The sequence below is a fragment of the Dipodomys spectabilis genome, unplaced genomic scaffold (genome assembly GCF_019054845.1).
Source record: "Dipodomys spectabilis isolate Male_0828 unplaced genomic scaffold, ASM1905484v1 ptg000199l, whole genome shotgun sequence".
Classification (NCBI taxonomy): domain Eukaryota; kingdom Metazoa; phylum Chordata; class Mammalia; order Rodentia; family Heteromyidae; genus Dipodomys; species Dipodomys spectabilis.
In genome coordinates this window covers 621,431-647,210 of record NW_024870876.1, presented here as the reverse complement: position 1 = coordinate 647,210, position 25,780 = coordinate 621,431, and the positions used below count along the sequence as shown (strand labels likewise).

The 25,780-nt window shown below is 44.1% G+C and overlaps 1 protein-coding gene across 2 annotated transcripts in view; it reads left to right on the top strand.

The window, feature by feature from the left end:
* The first annotated feature begins 636 nt into the window (after positions 1–636).
* Positions 637–25,780, top strand: part of Lyn (LYN proto-oncogene, Src family tyrosine kinase) — a 138,033-nt gene continuing 112,889 nt past the window's right edge. For both annotated transcript variants that reach the window (XM_042696128.1, XM_042696127.1), the window contains exon 1: positions 637–853. The gene's annotated coding sequence lies outside the window, so the exon portion shown is untranslated. The remainder of the gene's footprint in view (positions 854–25,780) is intronic.

The following is a 25,780-nucleotide window of genomic DNA, read 5'->3' as shown; positions in this document are numbered from 1 at the left end:
TCACCACTTGCTAAGTGGTGTGAGCCCTCATCAGTCTCCATTTTCCTGGGAGGAAACCGAGGCATTGAGTTCTTGCTAGGGACTTGAAATTCCACTAATATCCTAACAACTCCAACGAATGTCCTGAGCGTCTGTGGTGTACACCTTTAATTAAGGAACCGATTCCCTATTGATTACAAATGCAAGGCGCCCCTGAGCACCCACCCACTCAGCCCAGGTCTTGCTCTCTAGGGAACTCCAAATGTTGCCAGGGCTGCGTTTCTGGCATTGGGTCGTTCCAGTTCGAGCACCTTAAGGAGTTTGAACACAGGAAAGAATGAAGTTCCCTTGTTCCTCTGAACCCCCAAGAAAGCCTCCGTGGATTCCCGTGGGTGCAAGGCTGGACCTCGGGTTGTCTGACTTTCTCACCTTGCACGCTAGCTCGCCAGGTTTCTCAGCTTGCCAGGCCCTAAACGAGGGCCACACCAAATACCAAACCTTGGACAAGAATCAAACGGTCACTTCCCCGCCCTCTGGGCGCAGTATGCAAATCCGAGCACCAGGAAGTAGCTGGGACCTCTCGGTGGAGCCCAGCGACAGCCAGTTCCTCTCCCACCGCGCCGGGCCGCGCCGCCGCTCGCCCGCTCCCGGCCCTGGCGCCTCCCGGCCCGCCGCGCTGCAGCCTCCAGCCCGCGGCAGGCGGGGCAGCCGCCACCTCCGGCCTCCAGCCCGCACCCCCCGGCCCCACCACCGCCCCGATCCGCATTCCCTTCCCAGGAGGGCCCCTCTGGGCTGTCCCGTCGCGCCTCCAGCTGTGAATTCAAGTCACCGTGGAGTTCCGCCACCACCGCCCCGAAACTTTCACGGCGAGCGGGTGAGTGCCGAGTGTGAGCCGGGGGAGGTGGCGCGGGCTCCGGGGAGGACCGGGCGGGGACCCCCGTCTCCGCCCTCGGCTGGAGCCCAGGGTCGTGGGGGTTGGCTCGGGATTCGGCGCCACCGCCGCAGCCGCGATCGTGAGCCGCCTGCCAGCTGTGGAAGCACCCCAAAGCCTTTAGCCTGGGGTGACTGGCCGCGGGGAGCAACGGGGGCGCGGGGCGGGAGCTCCGCAGGTGTCCGCAGCCGGGCGGGCAGGGGCGTGGCGGGAGGTGCGGGTGCGGGGTGGGCGCTCGGCGCCTACCCCGAGGTCGACGGCTGTCCCCGGCCGCTGCCCCGGTTCCTCCCCCGCCCCGGGCACCCCTGGAGGAGCTCCTGTCTGGAGGAGCGCGCGCGCGCGCGCGGCCGTCCCGGAGGGGACTTCTCGAATGGAGCAATCTGATCGCCCCACTGGGCCCCTGGAGACGGGGAGCAGGGTTCGTCCCCGGCCTTTCCCAAACCCGCGGACGGACCGCTGCCCCCCTGGGCGGCGCTGGGGAGGGAGGGTGGCGTCCGGGGGCTGCGGCCGAGGCCGGGGCGCACCCTCCCGCCGAGCCGGGCCCCTCGGTGCCTGCCGCGCAGCGAGCGGTCAGAAGCCTGGGCCAAGAGGAAGCGAGAGTTATTTTAAGAATTCAGGGGTTGCCTTCCCTCGCGGTGGGGGAAGGGCCGACGCGCCGGTTCCCCCTTTCCTGCCTGATCTTCACCGACTTCACTGCGGCGGCTTCTCCGTCCGAGCGTTCGTGATGTTCCTTTTCATTAGTACCACGGCGCTGCGCACTTGTTTGCTTGACACCCCCGCCTCCCCCCCCCCCCCGGCCTGTGTGTGAAGCGTGTGTGTGTGTGTGTGTGTGTGTGTGTGTGTGTGAAGTGTAAGTGTTCCATATTCCAATCCACGTATCTCTTTGCCTCCCTCAGAAACCCAAGTGGGAACCTAGTCCTGCAGTCTTCCAGCTGTGTGAAGGGGTCCCCCTTATTGAGATTCCCCGTTGTTCTATTTCCTCGATTTAGAGAGTATTCCTACCTCCTTGGGCTTGCCCAGTACCCAAGAAAACTCCTAGGCACACTTGCTTTTCCGCAAACGATGTTATTTTTTTAGGGCAACGATTTCTATCCGTCGAAAACGAGGCTCCCTGGCTCTCTGCAGTTTGGTGGTGTTAAAGCTACGACAGTTTTGTCCGAGGTAGCCACCCAACATGCATGAGTGACTTGCAGCCCCACAGCAGGCCCGAAGATTCCATGGGTCCCTGGAACCCTAACAACTAGCCATGGAACATCCCTGTCTCTGGCTTGGTTCTCTCCCCAGAGAACTGCAGGGGTGGTCTGGGGGAGGGGGCCACCACAGTAACCTAGGGCATCGCTGAGGAAAGCTAAGTCGTTCTAAGCGAAGAGAAGCTCCATAGGAAGGCTGGGGTCCAGCAAGTTCTCAGTTGGAGATGAGATATTGTGAGGCTGGAAGGAATTTAATTGGATTACAAGAGCCTTTTGTGTCTGAAGGATCTTTTTGGCCATAAATGGGGTGATCCTGTTCATGAGTGAAAGTGGATATGAAGGAACAGACAACACATATACCTGTATTCTGCTTTGGTTTCTTCACCGTTTACCAGAGCTGACATTTGGAAGAAGCCGCTTGGGCAATTTAATTAGCCAACATTTCCTTCATGGAAATAAGTTGTTATTATGATGTGTCATTGTGGTGGAAGTGACAGGACATGTCAACAGCATGGCAAATGAGAGCTTGGTGCTTGGAGGGTTCTAGGTGGGGATTACTTGGAAGAAAGAAAAAAAAAAAGCCAGCCAAGGTCATCCGGAGGTGGAGAAGCAGGCCTGGTCCAGTCGGGCAGCCTACCAGCCCTTTCTGTCTACCTTTTCTGTCTGTGGTAAGAATGGGAGGAATGTTGACTATCTCTAGTGTTCTAAATGGAAATCTTGCTCTGGCCCAGTCTTTGGTTTGAGCCAGTGGAACAGGGCTTGATGGTGAGTGGTAAGATGTTTCCTAGGTATTTGGCCTCTCTGCATCTTAAGAGTCTTTGGTGTTGTAAATGTTATATGTTTGTCGTGTCGTATCTCCTACCACTTCTAATGGCCTCTTATCAGCAGAAAAGTGATACAGCTCAGTGGTCTAGCCTTTTAGTTCTACCTATATTTGTTTTCTGAAATACATCACCCACACATCTGACTGAGAGTGTAGTTATTTGCCATGAATCTAGAGTTGTAACAACACAATGAAGGTATATGATCGTATATAAATTTCAGTTTTATAACTGAAAGTACAGTATAACATTGTCATAGCTCGCTGGTATGGAGGGCTCACTATGATGCCTGGATGAGTGCCCACACTGAAGAGTCACCACAGTCCATCATTAGGACACTGGTCAATGACACATTGACTGCAGAGACAGCCTTGGTTCTTTCCTGGACAGTTCTTGACAATGATGCCCAGGATTTCTGTATCCTGAATCCCAACCTCCTCTGAACCTCTCATGCTACCTGCAGGATAAGCAGTAGCAGATACAGAGATTCAAGGGCTGGTCTGAGATCACAGATTAGGTGGCAGCATGGGTATGGTGGCAGCATACTATAATATGACACCAATAGCAATGCTTGCTAGATGGCCGCACTTGTCTACCTTTGCACCTGAAGTAGGCCCTCAATCACTTAAAAGCAAATATACTGATGTGTATTATTATTTAGAAATAGAGAAATCTTGGAGTTGATTTTAAAATCACTTCATACCTGTCTGGAATAAGAAGCTTACTGCTCAAGTTGTAGCAGATGTTCCTCAAGCTGGGCATCTAAGCTGTAGAAATACATTTCTTTTTTTGGGGGGGGGGATCCTGTTGTGGGGCCTGAACTCTGGGCCTGGGCACTGTCCCTCAGCTCTTCAGCTCAAGGCTAGCACTTTACCACTTGAGCCACAGCACCACATCTGGCTTTTTTCTTTTTGCTTATGTGGCGCTGAGGAATTGAACCCAGGGCCTCATGCATGCAAGGCAAGCGCTCTACCACTGAGCTACCTTCCCAGCCCCTAGAAATACATTTCTGTGACTGCTTTTTTTCCTCCTTCCCTCCCTCTCTTCCTCCCTCCCTCCCTTTCTTCCTTCCTTCTTCCCTCCCTCCCTCCCTTCCTCACTCCCTCTTTCCTTCTTTCCTTCCTTTCTTTTATTCTTTCTTTTTCTTATTTTCTCTTTCTATCCTTTCGTCTCTATCTCTCTTTCCCTTTTCTTGCGCACAGGCGTGTGTGTGCATGTGCTTGCATGCATTCCAATCCTGGGGCTTGAACTCAAGGTCTGCACTTTCCTTAGCTTTTTCTTTCAAGTCTGGTGCTTTTTTTTGGGGGGGGGGGTCCGGTCGTGGGGCCTGAACTCTGGGTCTGGGCGCTGTTCCTCAGCTCTTCAGCTCAAGGCTAGCGCTCTATCACTTGAGCCACAGCGCCACTTCCGGCTTTTTTTTCTTTTTGCTTATGTGGTGCTGAGGAATCGAACCCAGGGCCTCAGGCATGCAAGGCAAGTGCTCTACCACTGAGCCACCTTCCCAGCTCCTCAAGTCTGGTGCTTTACCACTTGAGCTGCACTTCTACTTTTGGCTTTTTTGGTGGTTATTAGAGATAAGCATCTCTTGGACTGGACTGACTTTGAACCTTGATCCTTAGATCTCAACCTCCTGAGTAGCCAGGATTATAGGCATGAGCCAACAGTGCCTAGCATTTCTGTGGTTTTTCAACACTGCTTCTTCTTGAAGATGGGTTACTAAACTACAGGGACACTTTTTTTTTTTGGTCAGTCGTGGGGCTTGAACTCTGGGCTTGGGTGCTATCCTTCAGCTCTTCAGCTCAAGATGAGCACTCTACCACTAGAGCCACAGTGCCACTTCCTACTGGGACATTTATATGGTGGCAATCAGAGAAGCTTTAGTAACTGTCTTCATGGTCGCTTAGGTGCTTATTGGTTGGCACCAAAGTGTCCTAGGGATAATTGGCAAATGACTCCCTATACTTCTGCTAGATGTGTCTCTCGTGAAGCCTACATACTTGGATTTTTGTTGTTTTTTTTTGTTTTGTTTTTTGGTCAGTCGTGAGGCCTGAACTCTGGACCTGGGTGCTGTCCCTCAGCTCTTTAGCTCCAGGCTAGCACTCTATCACTTAAGCCACAGCACCACTTCTGGCTTTTTCTGCTTATGTGGTCCTGAGGAATCCAATCCAGGGCAATGCTTGCATGTGAGGCAAGCATTCTACCACTGAGACACCTTCCCAGCCCAGCCTACCATACTTCTTTTGTATTTTTTTTTTTTCCAGTTGTGGGATTGAACTCAGGGCCTGGGCATTGTCCCTGAGCTTTTTCCACTCAAGACAAGAACTCTACCACTTTGAGCCACAGCTCCAATTCCAGTTTTCTGCTCGTTAACTGGAGATAAGAACCTCATGGATTTTCATGTCCTAGATGGCTTTGAACTGCAGTCTTCAGATTTCAGCCTTCTGAGTAGCTACAATTACAGGTGTGTGCCATGGCGTATAGCTTTATTGTTAGTTTTAGCAATAAGAGCATCATTCAATATGGAGTCTTTTGAGGAATCTCCATACTACTTTCCAAAGTGGTTGAACAGGTTTACACTCCCACCACCAATGCAGTAGGGTTCCCTTCTGTCCACATCCCCTCCAGCATCTGTTGTTATTAGAGTTCTTGATTATAGCCATTCTAACTGGGGTGAGGTGGTATCTCAATGTTGTTTTGATTTGCATTTCTTTTATGGCTAAAGAGGTTGAGCATTTCTTCATGTGTCTATTGGCCATTCTTATTTCCTCTGCAGAGAAGTTTCTCTTTAAGTCTTTAGCCCACTTATTTTTTGGGCAGTTGTTTCTTTGAGGATTTATTATTGGGGTATTTAACATGACCTCCCCTATGACCCAGCAATCCCACTTTTGGGCATTTACCCAAATGATCACAAACAAGACCATACTAAATTAGCTACCAGCACAACTATGTTTATTGTAGCATTATTTACCATAGCTAAGATATGGAACCAACCCAGATGCCCCTCAGTAGATGAATGGATCAAGAAAATGTAGTATATATACACAATGGAATTCTATGCCTCCATCAGAAAGAATGACATTGCCCCATTTGTTAGGAAATGGAAAGACTTGGAAAAAATTATATTAAGTGAAGTAAGCCAGGCCCAAAGAAACATAGGTCCCATGGTTTCCCTTATTTGCAATAACTAGTATATGTCTAGGCCAAGCAGAAAAGGTCAGATAAGTTGATGTTAAGTGAAATGAGCCCCAAGATAGGGACACAAGTGGTTTTTAATTTCTTGCTATTGTTTCTAACGTATTTATAAGGTACCACGTGATTTTTTTTTTTGTTGCTTTGTATGTCCCTCCCCCATTGTATAACTCCTGTTTTCACTGTATTTGATATTGCTATAATTTGGGGAGGGGAAAAACAAAATGTTTAAATAAGGATACAGGTTGACCCATTGCAACAATGAGATGTACAAGATGTTATGTCGAAAAACAAACTTTACAATTTAGGCAGTGGGGAGGGGGGTGGGGGGATGGAGTGTAGTTGAGGAGGTGAGAGAAAAGGGATGGTAGGGGAAAAACGATTAGGTAACAACGCTTGATAGGAAATGTACTCATTACCTTGCTCGTGTAACTAACCCCTCTGTACAGTATTTTCACAAGAAAAAAATTTATTAAAAAAAAAAAGAGCATCATTCAAGGTGAAAATATGAAGTTAGTACACAGAGGCCATAGGATGGAGCCTACATTTTCTCTTTACCAGCCCCTATTGTCAGTCAACCTTCCTATAATAGGCAAGCATCACCCCCCATCTTCTAAGGTTAATAATGAAGAAGGCACACAGAAAAGGAAGTATATTTTTTTCCAGTCAGAAACACTGAAATATTTCTTACAGCTGCCTAATTTCCTGGTACTTACGTTGTGAAACTTTGAGCGCTTTCTATCATCATTTCTAAAATCTATTTTGCGTAAGTTCCCATTTTGGAGGGAGATATCCCCGTGTAGAAAATGGCATGGACACCGGCCAGTGGAAGGATTAGCAGTGTTGGGACACACCAGGTGGACTTGGACCTTCTCTCATCTGTGGTTGAAGTTAACTGAAGGGCTCTGTTGTCATTAAGAAGAACAAGTTTAAATAATTAAATCGAAAGGCCTCATCCATGCTGACAAGTGCAAGGTCCTATAATAGCTTTTATTGTTTATTCTTGGGACTTTTCTTTGTTTCTGTTCGCTATTTCATTTTCTCTTGCTGATAAGCTTTCAACATTTGTTATTTGTCACAAAACTATTTCTTGAAAGTTGTTTGTGCAGCCAAGATGCATTATTTTCTGGGTTTAGAATTCTCCAAAAATGTTGTTTATTGTACTGTATTTTATCAACCCTCAAAACTTTAATGCTCCTTCTCTGGCTCCCTTTTCAACTTTTACCTATATAGTGCTAATTTTCCTTTTTTGGTGGTCCTGGAGTTTGAACTCAGGGCCTTGTGCTTGCTTGCCAAGTTCAAGTTCTTGAGACATGATCTTGCTGTATTCTGGAACTAGCCTGGACTATGATTCTCCAACTTGTGCTTCCCTCATAGTTGGGATAACAGGAATGTACCACCAGACCCAGACATTGGTAGAGATGGAGTCTTGTAAGCTTTTTTTTTTTTTGGTCATGGGGCTTGGACTATGAGCCTGGGTGCTGTCCCTCAGCTCTTTAGCTCAAGGCTAGCACTCTACCACTTGAGCCACAGTGCCACTTTCGGTTTTCTAGTGGTTTATTGGTGATAAGAGCCTCATGGACTCCCTGCCCTGGCTGGCTTTGAACCATGATCCTCAGATCTCAGCCTCCTGTGTAGCTAGGATTACAGGTGTGAGGCACCAACACCCAGATGGTGTTTTGTAAGCTTTTATGGCTAGGCTATCTTCAAACTACTATCTCCTCCTCTCAATTATATAGGATTGCAGACTTGAGTCACGTCTGGTTTCTTATCATCTTTTAAAGCCTTTTTCAAACTAGGAAGTGACATGATATAAATAGCTATACATTTTTGTGCTGTTACTAGGCTTTGAACTCAGGGCTTTAATACTATTCCTTTGTTTTATTGTTCAAGGCTGGCACTCTACTACTTGAGCCACAGCTATCCCTTAGTTTTATTGTTCAAGGCTGGCACTCTACCTCTTGAGTCACACCTCCACTTCTAGCTGTTTGGTGGTTAGTTGAAAGTAAGTGTCATGGACTTTCTGCTCAAGCTGACTTTGAATCACAGTCCTTTGCTCTTAGCCTCCTGAGTTGCTAAGATTACAGGAATGATCCATCACTGCTGAGTTAAGGAAGTGACATGATGTAAGTAGACCAGTTATGTACAGAGATGACCATTATCTTCCTATAACTGTATCTATTGTTCAGAACACCAAGGTTCCCTGAGTGATGTTAATGATATCTTGTATAACACAATGGAGGGGAAAGTCATACCATCCACTTGTGTGGCAGTTTCCTAACAGTCTAGGCCCTGCTTTTGTTGAGTTTACCATATTGGGGAAGAAGTCTTCAAGTGTGTAGAGCTTAGAGAGTTGCTTGGTTTGTCTCATTTCCCTTTTTTCCAGTTCACGGTTCAGACAGAGACACCTGTCCATGAGCATCCTTTATTGACACCAACCACACAAATGGGAAGCTCCTTGCAAACAGATTGTCTAGTTCCCTCCTTCCTCTCCCTGGATTTAACTCCTAACCTGGTGGGAGCTATACTGGTGTCATTGGGCCTGTCTTGGGGGCTGAGGAGTCTCTAGCGGGCTTGCAGAGTGGGATGTGTGACCACTTTGCCTCCACCTGAAGCTAGTTGGCCACTTACTGTTTGGGTTGAGTGAGTGGCCCAGGCTTCCTGTAAATGTTAACTCCTACTGAGAGGAGGGGAAAGGTGAAACTGGTCTCCAGAGGCCTCTTGGAGATGAGGGAGGACCACTTCTGCTTTCCACGGGGTGGGGGTGGGAGGGAAGAAGGGTGTCACTGAGAGCAAAACATTACAGAGGGAGGAGGCAGCAAGCAAGTTCTACTCCCCTCCCTGTCCTCCACAGACCATCATTTGCCTGTGGCTTCATACATCCTCCCGCCAGCCCCCATCACACAGTGATGCTTCCCTCCCGGACCTTCCAGCCCTCAGCCACTGTTCGTGTTTTTCTAGGAAGGGGGAATAGACACGAAGTGAATCTTCCTTAGTACAGATCCTTCTCAGAAAAAGCCCACTGCTGCTACACTTATTTTGCCAGCCACAGAAAAATGTCCAGTTTGAAACAGGCCATCTTAGAAACCATTGAGAAACTCTAAGTAGAAATTTTGAAATTATTTAATGTTTACACAGTCTGGTAAGGGTATAATCCTGACCACAATCATTTAGGGCTATTGTGTTTGTTTGTTTGTTTTTTAATTCTTAGGATAAAAACAATGATTATCAAAACTCCTTTGACCAAAACCTCTATCAAGATACATACTTTGCTTGTGCTCCAATATACATTTGTGTGCATGCAAAACACAAACCAAAACAAAATAAGTCACAGAAAGCTAGTGCAGAAAGAAGTCCCTTCTGGATTGCTGGGATCTGGAGTAGCCTGTGGGTCTACCTCATGCCACTATCGGGCCCTAAAATGCACAGAAGGGGCCAGCAATTCCATAAGCCTCGTAAAGGTGGGAAGTCTATTAAACAAATACAGATCAAACTGAGTGCTGTGAGGCAGGCCTATCATCCCAGCTACTTGGGAAGTTGTAGCAGGAAGATTATTTGAACTCAGGAGTTCTGACCCATCCTGAGCAACATAGTCAGACTGTCTCAAAACAAAAATAAAAACAAAAACTGCAAATTGAACCCTTATGCCTCTCCACCCACCCACCCACCCACACACACAACCTCAAATGAACTCCAATGATATGGAAACAAAGGACATTTTTCTTAATTTATTTTTTCTTTTTCTGATGACTTTGTATTCTTACCTTATATACAGTGTATTCATGTGTACATCTGTGGGAGATCATGAATCTGAGGAAAAAGCACAGTAGTGGAGTGCACTGGACATTGATGAAAGTGAACTCTACAACTCATGGGTGGAGATGGGAGGGAGGGAATGGAAGAGAATGAGGGAACAGATGACACTGTACAAAAGGAAATGTACTTATTACTTGATGTATGTAAGTATAACCACACTGTATGTCACCTCTAAAATAACAATAACAAATGCAGATTGAGATGCATCCATACAATGGAATACCCCATAGAAATCTTAAAAGGAGTATGGAATTACATACCCTAATATGAAAAAGGTGATTTTCAAAGTTGAACAAAGGCAGGTAGGCAGTAGAACCCTGTTTCTGGAAGAAAATTTTCATATGTACAATATATCCTCTATAAACAATACATATCAACTTTTTTTTAAATCCCAAAGTCTTAATAGTTATTATTTCTGAGTGAAAGGGTGGACACTAACTTTTTTCTTTTGTGCTTTTTTTTTTTTGGTCAGTCATGGGCCTTGAAGTCTGGGCCCAAGTGCTGTCCCTGCACTCTTCAGCTCAAGGCTAGAGCTCTACCACTTGAGCCACAGCGCCACTTCTGGTTTTTCTGGTGGTTTATTGGAGATAAAAGTCTCACAGACTTTCCTGCCCTGGCTGGCTTTGAACCGTGATCCTCAGATCTCAGCATCTTGAGTAGCTAGGATTACAGGCGTGAACCACAGGTGCCTGGCTTGCTTTTTTGTTTTAATTTATTGTTTTGTGCTTTTTTGAATGAGTTATTCATATATTTTTAAATGCTATTTTAATGGGTTACATTAAGCCATTTTCATATATTTATATAATGTACTTTGATCATATTAACTACCTTTTTATTTTATATTTTTATTTTTTATTTTTTGTCAGTCATGGGGCTTGAACTCTGGGCTTGGGTGCTGTCCCTGAGCTCTTCAGCTCAAGGCGCCCACTTGAGCCACAGTTCCGGTTTTCTAGTGGTTTACTGAAGATAAGAGTCTCATGGACTTCCCTACCTGGGCTGGCTTTAAACCATAATCCTCAGATCTCAGACCTCCTGAGTAGCTAGGATTATAGGTGTGAGCCACCGACACCTGGCTTTATTTTTTCACAATGCTGGAATCCAACCCAGGGACATGTGCATCCTAGGCAAGTATTCTACTGCTGGCCTACAGCCCCAGCCTTCATCTTCATTTTTCAAAGAACAGTTATCAGATAGGATTTTCAAACAGTAGCAGAGCACTGAAATGAAGCTAGAGTTTTAGCAGGCAGGTAGATGTCAGAAGGCTTGAAGGATGCTCCTAGATTTCCAGTTGTCCTTAGTGCTGAGTTCTGGGACTCCTGAAGGGGACCAAACTGTGGAAGACACAAGTCTCTTTTATAAAATGCAGCAGTATTTGCATGTGATCTGTACATATCCTCCAGTATACTCTGAATCAGCTCTAGATTAATTATAGTTCAGTGTGAAACATAAACAGTTGTTAGATGGCATTTTAGGGGATTCATATAAAAATAAGTGTACACACTTGGCTTTTTTTTTTCTCAAAATATTTTCTATCCAGTGGTGGGTTGAAGCCACAGAGATGAAACCTGTGGGTACTAAGCCCAGGTGTAACTGCAAGTTGATTTGCCCTAAGAGCACTGACAGGCCAGGAATGTTGTAAATAGAACATTTCTTTTTCTTTTCTGTTTTTCTCAGTACCTAGGCGGGCCTTCAATTTGTAATCATCCTGTCTCAGACTCCTGAGTGCTGAGATTACAGGTGTGCACCATTACACCTGGTTTGAAGACATTTTTCTCTTCCCTCCTTCTTTTCCTTTCCCTCACTTCCTCTCTTCCTCCTCCCCATCCTCCCTCCTCCCTCATCCCCTTCCTCTCTCCTTCCATCCCTCTCTCCCTTTTTCCTTCCTTCCTTCCTTCCTTCCTTCCTTCCTTCCTTCCTTCCTTCCTTCCTTCCTTTTTCCTTCCCTCCCTCTTTTCCTTCTTCCTTCTCTCCCACCCCCTCCCTCTCTCCCTTACTTCTCCCCTCCCCCTCTCCTTTTCCTCCTTTCTCTCTTTTTCTTTCTTTCCTCTGTCTCCATCTCTGTCTCTGTCTCTCTCTGTCTCTCTCTTTCTCTCCCTCCCCCCTCTCTGGGTCATAATCAATTTTTAATACAGACTTTCAAGTGCATTCTCAGAGAGTTCTTGTCCATTCTGGGTGGTGCTTGAGAATCTGCATTACTAATTTATTTACTAATTTGTTTGAACTCAGGGCTCCTACTTGACACCTGATCCCCTCTCAGCCCAAGAACAATTTTTTGTGTATGTGTCAGTCGTGGATTGTGGGGCCTGGGCACTGTCTGTGAGCTTTTTTTTCTTCCAGGCTAGAGCCCTACCATTGTGAGCCATAGCTCTACTACTGGTTTTCTGGGGGTTAATTGAAGATAAGAGTCTCTTTCCTAGGCTGGCTTTGAATCATGTTCCTCAGATCTCAGCCTCCTGAATAACTAGGAATACAGGTGTGAGCCACCAGCTCCTGGCCCAAGAACAGTTTCTTAAAGAAGCATTCACTAGTCTGTCTAGTGTTTGGTTTGGCAACCCTCTCTTGAGTACTTCTGGGAGTCAGGCACAGTGCGCCCATGTACATGGAAACCCTGGTGGTGAGGACCAGCTTGGTGACCAGCAAGGGTGGGATGCACAGGGAGCCAGCAGAGCTGGTACCCCTCACATCACCAGATCTCAATCTGGGAGCTGTGATAAAGCTTGACAGGTAGGCCTGGAGAGTCCTTGGCTGAAAATAATGAATTTTACTGCAAAATTAAGGGGTGTCAACTGAACCTTTTAGCAAGAAGCCATTTTTTTTTCTCCATCACAGGCAATTTCTTGTTAGACTTTTTTGTAACAAGGCTTTTATGATGTAGCCAAAGAGTAAAAAGACATTTGAGCCCTCTTTTACTGCTTTGAATAGATGGATTACTAATTGAGAGGTTCAATAGGACTTCCGCAGAGATTCATTGAGAACTAGAAAATAACATTTATAAAACAGACATGGTGGTGCATGCCTAAATTCCCAACTACTCAAGAGATAGAAGTTGATCCAGGGATCAAGTCCAGGCACGGCAAAAAGTAAGTGAAGGTCCATCTCAACCAACAAACCAGGCATAGTGTTTTATGCCTATAGTCCCAGTTACATGGCAAGACCTTGCCCCTCACAATAAAGAACTTTCTCCCCACAAACAACTAATGGGAGGATGGGAGAAATTAGAACTCCTGTGCTCTGTGGGTAAGAATATAATATTGTGCAGCCACTGAGGAAAGCAGAATAGCAGTTCCAAAAAAATAAACATAGAAGAAATATATCATGCAATAGTTCCATTTCTGGTTGTATATCCCAAAGAGTTCAATGCAGGGCCTGAAGTGTTGCTTATAGCTCCAGAATCATTGCCGAGATCTTTGCAGTAACCAAAAAGTGGGAACAAAAAGCTATTGCTGCAGAAAGCCAAAGGTAGCATTTTCACATGTTGAGAATATTAGCCTTAACAAGGAAGGAGATTCTCAAACAATTGTACCACATTTTTTTTTAATGGCCATACAGGTAGGGGCGGTCTTGAGGATATTTGCCCTTCTTTTGGCTTAGGAATTTGCCTTATTAAGCACACTGGTGTTCATTCTTTTGGCCCAGGGCACATGACAAGGCCTTTTGCAATCTCAGTCAATACAAGACCCTGTGGATTGACAAAATGTTGAATTTGCTGTGATGTGAGAGAGAGCATCAGAATTGAATTGATGGATTTACAAAGTGGAGATTGTGGATGAGAAGGTACCAACAATTAAGGATGCCTGCCCCACTGTGGGGTAGGCTGCTCTTTCTCGATCCTTAGAGGTCAGTCAGCATAGGGTCTCCATCGAGCCTTTAGAAAAGGGGCTAAAGAGCTCTATAAATGTGCTTTATAACTTGATGAAACTGCTATTTCTAGATGTTTACTCATCGATTCCAGTTATTATTATTATTAATTTGCAATGTTCAAGCTCAAACCCAGGGTTTCCCACATGCCAGGCAAGTGCTCTGCCATTGAACTGCACCCCCAGCCTGACTGTTCTTAAATTTTCATTATTTATTCATTCATTATTTTAATGCTTTCACTCTTAGGTTTCAAAGGAACTTTTTTTTTTTTGACAGAAACTCTCTGTACCCCAGGCTGCCCTCAATCTGAGTCCTCCAACCTCAGCCTCTGCAGTGCTGAGATTTAAGAGTGTGCTACTGTACTATGCCCTCCTTGAGAGGAGTTCTTTTCTTTAAAAATTTAAGACTTTTTCCCTCCCTCCCTCCCTCCCTCTCTCCCTCCCTCCCCCCCTTCCTTCCTTCCTTCCTTCTTATTGACAGGATTTTTTAAAAGGTTTTTTTCCAGTGTGACATTTTAAGTATGATGTGCAAGTATCAAGTGGAAGAGAATCATCTTTAAGCAAAAAAGCTAAAGGACAGAGACCAGGCTGAGTACATGCCCTACTACTGTGCACATGTGTGTGCGCACGCGCGCACACACACACACACACAGAGTAGTACAGAGAACAGAAAAGTCTGGCCCACGAGGACCCTCCATAACCACTTGCCGGTGAGAATTCAGACCAGTGCTCCCACCATGCTCATTGTCCACCCAACAGGACTTCTCAAAGGGACCTGCCATTCTGTATCCAGGTTTCCTTCAGTTGCCAGCAGCACAGTGCAAGCACTGAAAAGCAGCCCCAACCTGGTTGGACTGATACGTGAACGGCTTTCCAGGCAGTGTGTCTGGCTGCTGCCAGCATTTCTTGTTTATGAGACTGACCATCATTCAATCCCAGAGGGGGTTCTTGCTCTGGGCATTCAGGGGTTGTGTTTCTCACACTTGTCTAAGCCTTATTTAGATGCCTTTTATTTACCCATTAACGAGTAAAATTAGTTAACATGTACCATAAATAGCTTGTTTTCTTACCAGGGCTTCACTTAGAAGTAAATTTATAAATGCAAATATGCGGGTGAGCTAGGACCGTTTCCACTGAGCCACAGCCAGCTGTGACCTGGGAGGTGACACTTTGCTGTCTGTACATGGGCCCCAGGAGCTCTCACCTGCCCAGCTCAGGGAGGCTGTTCTTTAGTAACTGTTTTACTAAAGAAATTTTTTCTATGGTAAGGAACACTCTTTTTCTGTGGTAAGGAGCATAACACCTTTATTTTGGACTGTTTGTTTAGCTTGTGCTCTATGTTGTTCTGATATTTGCTTTTGTTGGTGGAGGGAGGGGGGCACACTTTGACCTGAAGAATTTGCTAATCCATGAAGTAATGCTTTATTTATTCATCATTCAGAAAACATTTCTTGGATCCTCACTACTCATGAATATGCAGTGGCTATGGCTTTCAGTATAGCCATTCAATAGCAGAATTGTTCCATATATAAAGTCAGCCCCAGTTTTCTTGGGTTTTCTGTCCTCTGATTCAACCAACTTTGGATTTGAAAATACTTTTTTTAAATTGCACCTGTACTGCACGTATAGAGATTACCTTTTGGTCATCGTTTCTTAAGCAAAACAGTCTAACAACTACTTATTAAATAATGCACGTTAAGTTCTGCATACCATTTATACAGCAGACCTGAGGATCTACGGTTTGGAATTCACAGAGAGTCCTGGATCCAGTTCCTTATGACTGAAGAACTCTATCTCACGGAGGGAAAACTATACTCAAAAAGTTAGACTGGCACACACACACACACACACACACACACACACACACACACACACACACACAAAGTTAAAAGTCGTTGTTTTTTTTGTTTGTTTGTTTTTGTAGTACTAAGGTTTGAACTCAGGGCTTGGTAGGCAGATTACTGTTTGAACCCCACCTCCAGCTCTTTTTGCTTTGGTTATTTTTGAGATAGGATTTTGCTTTTTTTTCCCCTAGGTTACCCTTAACCTTGATCTTCCTATTTACATTTACTGTTGTAGTCATGATGACTGATTTGTGTCTTTATGACACGCTTTTATATTGGAAAATGAACTTTACAACTTTGGGCAGGGTTGGGGTGGGGAATAGAGTGGGGTGGGGGAGAGTGTGGGAGGTGGGGGAGGGAAGGATAGTGGGACAAACAACAAGGAAGGGAAGGGGTAACGATGATGGACAAGTAATGTACACATTGCCTTACCCCTCTGTACAGCATCTTCACACTAAAAAATAATTCGAGATAGGATCTTTTGAACTTCTTGTCCTGGAATTGTGATTCTACCAATTGCATCCTCCCATGTGGCTGGGATAACCTGTGTGTGTCACTGCCTAGCTGTGGTTAAGATGGGGTCTTGTGAACTTTATTCCCAGGACTGGCATGAACTTTGGCTCCCCGCCTCTGGAGGAGCTATGGTTACAGATGGGAGCCACTGGTTCCCGGCTCAGAAAGTGAAAGCATTTCAAAAGCATGATGAGTATTAAGATTTTGTTTTACACAAAATTGGAAGAACATAGCGGCAGAAGTACCTGCCTGGGACTGCACAACATGTGAAATATTGAGGAAACTATTTTTTTTTGTGTGTGAAAAAACCTCAGGTCTGGGTCAAGGCAAGGGACAAGGAGGAAACTCTGAGTCTGGGGTTTTTCTGTCTACACCATCAGCCTCCGTTTCTCTTTGTCCCCAACTCTTCAGCCACTGTTGCTTATATTTACCATCTGCATTTTTCCTGTTGGGTCTGTTGGTAACCATGTGATGATAGAGAGTATCTGAACAAGTAGAGCAGTTTCTTTTTTCTTTTTTTGGGGGGGGGGTCCAGGCGTGGGGCCTGAACTCTGGGCCTGGGCACTGTCCCTCAGCTCTTCAGCTCAAGGCTGGTGCTGTACCACTTGAGCCACAGCGCCACTTCTGGCTTTTTTTTTTTCTTTTTGCTTCTGTGGTGCTGGGGAATTGAACCCAGGGCCTCTGCATGCAAGGCAAGCGTCTACCACTGAGCCACCTTCCCAGCCCTAAGCAGAGCAGTTTCTAAAGGAAAAAAATAAGTTCCTTCACTGGGAATCAGAAGAGTAATAACTTGACTGATTCCTTACCTATCTCGGTGAAGAATGGGAACTGTGGTACCAATAGGTACTAATGGTACCTAAATAGCCCATGAGGAGTGTTCTACTTTGTAAATTTTAGATGTCTCAGGAACAGTGGGATGTCATAGTTTATAAACAGATTCAGGAATTCTAGTCTACAGTGTTGAATACTTTTGCCCTTCAGGCCTTGTTTTCTGCTACAGAAAATCATAATTACAGATGCCTGTCTGGTTCACATTGTTGTAGAGATTGAATGAGGTAGTAGTACACTTGCATGAATATCACATTGCTATAGCAAAATACCCGTGGTAATTAACTTATTAATAGAAAATAAAATCTCTTAACTTCTAGTTTTGGAGTTCCTCATCCAAGATGGAGTGGCACTATTGCTTTGAGCCTGGGTGAGGCAGGACATCATAGCAGAGGTGAATGGGGGACCAAGTGGGTCACCTCAAGAGCCAGGAAACCCAGAGAAAGAAGAGTTCAGGCCCCACCATCACCTTCATGAGCATTCCTCTGCTGACCTGAGGACCTCATAGAAGGCCAGCCTCCTCACAGTCTACTGTACCTCACACTATCACCACTGTCAACACCAGTGGCGAACCAAGCCTTTAACACATGGATATTTGGAGAACGCCCTTCCATACCATAGCAATGCCTACAAGTTCTTTGAGGAGTCTAGCTCACTGCACACTTTAGGTTGTTTTTTGTTTGACGAGTCTCACTGTGTTGCCCAAATTGTGTTCTCCAACTCCTGGGCCTAAGCAATCCTCCTGCCTCAGTCTGCTGAACAGCTAGGATTATGGGAGTAGACCACCATACTGAAGATTGTGTGTGTGTGTGTGCACGTGTGCGTGTGTGCATGCGTGCACACACATGCATGCGTGTGCTAGTCCTAGAGCTGGAACTCAGGGCCTGGGCACTGTTCCTATGCTGTTGTTTTGTTCAAGACTAGCATACTATGGTTTGAGCCACAGCTCTATTACACGCTTTTTGGTGGTTAATTGGAGATTAGAGTTTCTTGGACTTTCCTACCCAGGCTAGCTTCAAACCATGATCCTCAGATCTCACCCTCCTGAATAACCAGGGTCACAATACTTTTAGTGTGCCTGTGATTTTTTTCATTACTATTAAGGTGCTGTACAGAGTAATTACCATTTCAAAAGTCAAGTAATGAGTATATTTCTTTTACTGGACAGTGTCACCGCTCTCTTTACTTTCCCCCAATTTCCCCCTCAAATCCCTGTCCACAAGTTACATAAGTTATTTTCTACATAGTGTATACTGACTAGCATAATTCCATTTGTTCACCCTTCCTTAGTCCCTTTCTACACTCCTCTATTGCCTCCCATAAAAGAAAAAAAAAAACAAAGCAAAAACAAACATCACCACCACCAACAATAACAACAACAACCAAAAAAGCCCATGTTTTCACTACCTGGAGTTTGTTTCAAGAAACAGTATTTTAAATGTTCAGAGAAGTTACACCTTTGAATTTTTCCTCCTTTTTCATCTGACTGTGTATGAATGCTGAGTCCTGTATAGGTCTCAGCTTGCTCATTCTCCTGGCACTCTACCACTTGGGCCATGCCTCTAACACAGCTTTTTTGCTGCTTAATTGAAGATGAAGTCTAATGATTTTTTTTTCTTCCCAGTCTGGCTTCCAGCCAGGCTCCTCAGTTTGCAGCCTTTTGAGTAGCTAGGATTATAGATATTAGCTACCAACACCCAGCTCAAAGTACATGCTTCTTGTAAGTCTTACTAAGTTAAAAAATGTGCACTTATGGCTCATGCCTGTAATCCTAGCAATTCAGGAGGCTGAGGTCTGAGGATTGCAGTTCTAAGCCAGCCTGAACAGAAAAGTCTATGAGACTTTAATCTCCAATTAATCACCAAAATGCCAGAAATGGAGCTGTGGCTCAAGTGGTAGAGCACTAGCCTTGAGCACAAAAGCTCAGGGCCAGTGCCCAGGCCCTGAGTTCAAGGGTAGGACCAGCACACACAAAAGGAATGCTAAGGTCAGCAGCTACCATTTTCTGCCAACTAGACCTCTGACTTCCTCACTGGTGGTTCTATAGGACTTGCATGTAATAGACAGTGGAGGCCTGGTCACAGTTTGCATTGCCATTCCTTCTGCTCATTGCCATTCCTCACGCTAGTCTTTCCTGGTTCATTCTCTGTTTAAATAGGAAACTCATGACTTCATATGTAATTCCAGCTATTCTAGCAATTTACTAAAGAGACATAGAACTCTGAGCCATCGAAATAGCTATTAACGTTATTAGTACACCATTTTTATTTTGCAACATATAACAAACTAAAATTAAAGTAGAGCTGATTTAAAGTAGTTTTTTTTTAAATCTACTTTTACAATGTCAATAGACAAGTCAAGGACAGGGACACATGCCTGCACATCCTAGCTACGTGTAAGGCTGAGGTATGAAGATATTGGAACCTGGGAGTCTGAGATTAATATGGGAAACATAGAAAGACTATATCTTAAAAATAGTTTTCTAGAGGCTGGGAAGATGGCTCAGTGGTAGAGTGCTTGCCTCACATGCATGAGGCCCTGGATTTGATTCCTCAGCACCATATAAGCAGAAAAAGCTGGAAGTGGCTCTGTGGCTCAAGTGGTAGGGCGCTAGCCTTGAGCTGAAGAGCTGAGGGACAGCACCCAGGCCCAAAGTTCAGACCCCACAACTGACAAAAAAATTTTAAAAAATAGTTTTCTATAAGTCATGAATTTGGGAACTTGCATAGATTTATTTAATACTACAGTAATAAGGATCCAGAATAGTTCACCCCACCAAACTCCCTTGTGCTCTGCACATGCTGTTCTAACAACCTGCTCTGTTCTCTGATCCTATGATTCTGTCTTTTCCTTCATGTCACTTTAATAGAAACATGTTGTATAGAACCTTTTTTCCTTCCTCAATAATGGCTTTGTTGAGATATAATTCACATTACACACAATTCGCCCATTTCAAGTATGCAGTACAGTGGCTTTTACTTCATTCAGAGTCCTGCAGCCATTAGCAGTCAATTTTAGACCATTTTCATCACAGCCAAAAGAACTCCTATGCCTATGAGGGGTTACTACCCATTTTCCCCAACCTTGGCATACCTTTTTCCCAGCTTGCCACTAATGAGCTTTCTGCCTCCATGAGAAATTCCTGGCAACTGTTTTTAATCATTTTCTGTACACAGCTTTTGATGTTTCCCAGACTGAACTGTTTCCAATTTTATAAATTTAACTTTGCAGGATTTTGAGGTATAATTTATGATGTAATTTTTAAAATAAAGCTGAATATTATTGGGGGAAGAAAATCCTTATTGAGTCCTTTCCTAAAAAGAACAGCCAAATGAAGCTCTTTGATTAGAAAAGATGAAATGCTTTCCCATTAGGGTCCTCCTAGATCGTAGAAGGCAGTATCCCTGGAATAAACTTTACTGAAAGGGAACCTTGGAAAGCTGGAATTTAAGTTGTTTTGCAGTGCTAAGGATGAACTCAGGCCCTTGCTGATGCCAGGCAAGTGTTCTACCTTTAAGCTCTACCCCAACTCCTAAAACTCAGCTCTATCTAAGGGGAATGCTGTGGGTATCACCACCTCTCCCTATAAGTATGAAAGCAGTACCCCACTTTCCAGGCTTACTTTGGGGAAACATCTCTGATTCCCAGTTCCCTCATTTATAGAACAGACACAACTGCAGCTTCTTGAGGTTTTCACAAGAGTAGATGGGGCAGTAGTTGACTGAGTTGTACTTTGATGTTCCCTTCTTTGTAAGAGACAATGGCATGTAGGAGCAGATACAGGATCTGACCATAGGATACAGCTCCACATCTAGAGGCACAAAGTCTCACTGCCAGAGATAGATGATCTTGTGTAAGTCACTCAGCTTCTCATTGTAGCCCTGAAGCCATGTGTTATGTGTTCATTAAGAGTAGGCACATTGTTAGGAAGTTTCTCTGATTGTGTAGAGGTAACCCATTGTATAATATATTGAATATCATCTTCTTCTTCTCCTTCTTCTCCTTCTTCTCCTTCTTCTCCTTCTTCTCCTTCTTCTCCTTCTTCTCCTTCTTCTCCTTCTTCTCCTTCTTCTCCTTCTTCTTCTTCTTCTTCTTCTTCTTCTCCTCCTTCCTCTTCCTCTTCTTCTTTTCTTCCTCTTCTTCTCCTCCTCCTCCTCCTGCTTCTTCTTCCTTCTTCCTTCTTCTTTTTTGGTCATGGGACTTGAACGTGGGGCCTGGGCACTGTCTCTGAGCTCTTTTGCTCAAGGCTAGCATTCTACCACTTTGACCCATAACATCACTTCTAGTTTTTTGGTGTTTAATTGGAGAAAAAGTCTCACAGTCTTTCTTACCCAGGCTGGCTTTGAACCATGATCCTCAGATCTCACCCTCCTGAGTAGCTAGGATTACATGTATAAGTCACCAGTGCCCAGCTTTTAAAGTTTTTTGGTGAGTTAGTAGGATTTGAATTCATGATCTCTTGCTTGTTAGGGTGGTGGTGTTGTGACACAACTAAGCCACTTTTCCAACCCTATTTTTTCCTGTTTGTGTGTGTGTGTGTGTGTGTGTGTGTGTAAGTGCATGTGTGTATGTGTGCATGTGTGCATGTATGCATGTGCTTAGGGCCTGGGTAGTGGCCCTGAGCTTTTTGGCTCAAGGCTATCACTCTAACATTTGAGCCACAACTCCATTTCTAGCTTTTTGGTGGTTAATTGGAGATCAGAGTCTTACAGATATTTCTGCCCAGGCTGGCTTTGAACCATATCCTCAGATCTTAGCCTCCTGCGTAGCTAGGATTATAGACATGAGTCACTGGCTTCATTGTTATTTTTGAGACAGGGTCTCTTTGTCCACACATGCTTGTGATCGGTCTATTTTAGGCTTTCTCTGGTTGCTGGGATTACAGGCACATGCCATTGTATCCTGCTTCCCTCTCTGGAGATGGAGTCTCTTGGACTTTTCTTGCCTGTCCTGGCCTGTAACTACTTGATTCATCTAATACATAGCACAGGATGATAGGCATAATCAGCTATGGAATGAGAATGGGTCTCAAGAGCTTATTTGTTGCGCTTGGGTGGTCTAAAACTGTAATCTTCCCAATCTCAGTTTCCCAAGCAGCTAGGATTATAGGTATGACACACTGATGCTGGCATAGATCATATAAGTCTTTAAGGATCTTGTTCCATCTGACTTTATGGAAATTACTGGAAAATGATCCTGCTACTTTTTTTTTTTTTTTTGAGGGGGAGAAGGACAGGATCTTCCTATGCTGCCTAGGAGATGTCTAACTGCTAGGTTCAGGTACTCCTCTTGTCTCAGCCTCTAGAGTAGCTGAACAATGGAACTACAGTCATAAAACACTGTGGCATCTCACATACTTTTTTTCTGCAAAGGTTTTGGTCATCTGAAGCTGTATGCATGCTAGAGCATGGGATTGTTTGCTAAAGCATAAAAGCAAAATTGGAAAGAGTATTTCGATGAACAAAGATGGACAAAAGAGAAGCCTACACCCAGATAATCTGTTTTCCATGTATTGTTGAGTCCCTATAGGAAGTGAAAGGAACTTTCTGGCTCTTAGAGCCTTATATCCTCCTGAGGAGGATCATGAACTGTCTGAGGACACTTGAACCTTGAACTTCTGTACTGACTAGTAGCTGATAGTGAGCCATGGGACGCCATCTTTTCAGATGAAAGAACAACCTAAGGGAACCAAGGAGAAAAAGGAACCAGGATATGATTGGTTTAGGGACATAAAGGAAAACAGGTTTTTTCCTTAGATGAAAGAATTTTATAATGATGCCAGACATCAAACAGTTATTACTTGCTAGACTTCTATAATAAGTCATAGTTAACTTTTATAGAAAAAGGTAATCAAAGTAATCATTTAATGAATGCGTATCCTGTTAAATGACCAATGCCTTTGAAGGTGTGTTATTGACAGTCTTGTTATTGATAAGGAATCAGAGGTGCTTATTTAATTAATAAGTAAATGGATCACTCATTAGCCTGACTCCCAAAATCATGTAATTTTTTTAACTTTGAAAAGTTATTTTACAAGAATCATAGCTGTCCTATGTTGGAGGAAATGACCTTGACTTTGATTGACTGCTGAAAGACCAATCATAAATATGACACAGGCAATATTTATTGAACACTCCCTGTATTAATTCACTATTCTAAGCATTAGCCAAGTTTTGGTGTATGTAGTCCTTATAATGGCTTTGTGTGTGTGTGTGTGTGTGTGTGTATGCCAGTACTAGATGCTGCCCCTTAGCTTTTTTACTTAAGACGGTCTCTACCACTTGAACCATAGCTCCATTTCTGCCTTTGTTTCCCCTTCTGTTAATTGGAGATAAAATCTCATGGATGGGCTGGGAAGGTGGCTCAGTGGTAGAGCGCTTGCCTTGCATGCCTGAGGCTCTGGGTTCAATTCCTCAACACCACATGAGCAAAAAGAAAAAAAAAGCTGGAAGTGGCGCTGTGGCTCAAGTGGTAGAGCGCTAGCCTTAAGCTGAAGAGCTGAGGGACAGCGCCCAGGCCCAGAGTTCAGACCCCACGACCGGTTCTCCCCCCCGCCCAAAAAAAAAAAAAAAATGTCATGGATTTTTTTTCTGTCTGGGCTGGCTTCAAACTATAATCCTCAGATCTCAGCCTCCTGAGTCACTAAATGAACTACTGGTGGCCAGCTGGCTTTTTTTTTTTTTTGGGTCCGGTTGTGGGGCCTGAACTCTGGGCTTGGGCGCTGTCCCTCAGCTCTTCAGCTCAAGGCTAGCACTCTACCACTTGAGCCACAGCGCTACTTCCGGCTTTTTTCTTTTTGCTTATGTGGTGCTGAGGAATCAAACCCAGGGCCTCATGCATGCAAGGCAAGCGCTCTACCACTGAGCCACCTTCCCAGCCCGCCAGCTGGCTTTTTGAAATAGGTATAACTACTGTTCTTTTCAGATTAGTAGAGGCTGGTTAACCTGCTTACTGTCACATTGCTCTGTGAGTGGAGCTGGAACTTAACCCACAACATCTGGTAGCCAGGCTGAGTTCCACAGCTGTAAGAACCTGACATGCAGGCACTCTGACTTGGAAAGACCAAAGTTCAGACACCACCAATCAGAGGGCAACCAAAGCAACAGAGCCCACAGCTGGGCCAACTTGGTGCCAATTTACTGTGACCACAGTTTGGAAAGAAACAAAAACAAAAACCCAAACAAATTTGTGGACTTTAAGTGGAAAATTTAAACATTAACATGAGCTTGAATTTTGATCAAAGTGAAGCCATTATCTGAATGAACTTCAGAGGACAGCTCACTTTATGTGTAAGCATTGTCACTGTTGGTTGGGAACAAATAATTTCCTTTTTCTGTTCTGGAAATATAATGTGTTTTATAGCTAAGAATCGATGGCTGGATTAGGCTTTTTTTTCAATATGTATCTGACATTTTTCTTTAGCTAAGTATTTATCTAGATTGTATGTTTCTTGTCATTAGACAATAGCTCTTCGATACCTTCTATTTGTTTAACTCTTTACAAAACTGCTCTAAAAATCTGAACCTTGAAAAGTTGTGAAGCTGTTAGTTAGATTATTAGCAAAAGGAAGGATGTGTGGATCTAGTGAGTCACACAGCTCATTCCCTTTCAAGTTTCTGGGTAGACTTTGTGGCAAGTGTTTTCGACGTCTGGGTAAAACCAGCTTACTTCTTGGGTAGGGATTTCATTGCCCTAGCCGTGGCTTTTGCCATGCGTGGGCCACCTGTGACTGAATGTCTCTTGTTGGAATCACAACTCTTTTTTAAAATAATTTTTTATTGTGATTAAGTGATTACATAAGTTTCACAAGGAATCCTAACTCTTTATACAGAGATATTTCCACTTTCTAATAATCGCAGCACTGTGAAGAGAATAGCAGCTAAACATTGTCAAGACTTCAACTTTTCCTTTAAAAAAGAGGATATATTTAAAGTCCTTTATTTCCTTTCAGTATTCAAGGTGTCAGGTGATTCCTTTAATAAAGCTTCAGTTTTTGTTTCTTCTGAAGTCAGTATGAAGTGTTCTGACACCGACTTGAACATAAAAAGAATTATTTAATTGAATTGTCTAGTGTCAATACCAGACCTGTACACAGTCTTGGGTTCTCATGTGAAGAATTGTGGTTTTTGGTTTTGTTTTGTTTTGCTTTTTGGTGTCAATGCTGGGGCTTGCACCCAGGACCTTGGGGCTCCCATTTGGCTTTTTTGTGCAAGGCTGGTATTTTACTACTTGAGACACATCTCCACTAATAGCTTTTTGCTAGTTAATTGGACAAAGGCTAACATGAGCTTTTCTGCCCTAGCTAGCTTTGAACTAGCATGCGCAAATCTCAGCCTCCTGAGTAGCAAGATTTTCAGGCATGACCCACAAGTGCCCAGCCTTTAATGTGTGTGTGTGTGTATGTGTATGATATATAAATAAATTTATATTTAACATATAAATGTATATTTATATAATATAAATAAAATGTAATATATTTTAGAAGCATAGAAGCATATTTATATAATCCTATTAGAAGCATAATTATATAACATAAATATACTATATATAAATAAATGTGTAATATTATATATGTATATATTTGTGGCCTTACTGGAAGCACATCTGTTAATTTCTCTGAATTTGATAATCTTCAATTCCAGCAGTTTGGGGGTGGGCATTGGGTAGAGGTGATGTGTTGCTTTTACTGTCTGTGCAGTAGGGACTAGAGCTGGAGCAGGGTTGACGGTGTCTTGTGTCAATGTTTTTAATTGTGGTAAATGAACTTGGGCGTGCTGGTGGTTTGGACCCAGCAGTGGGCCAATAGGAACTC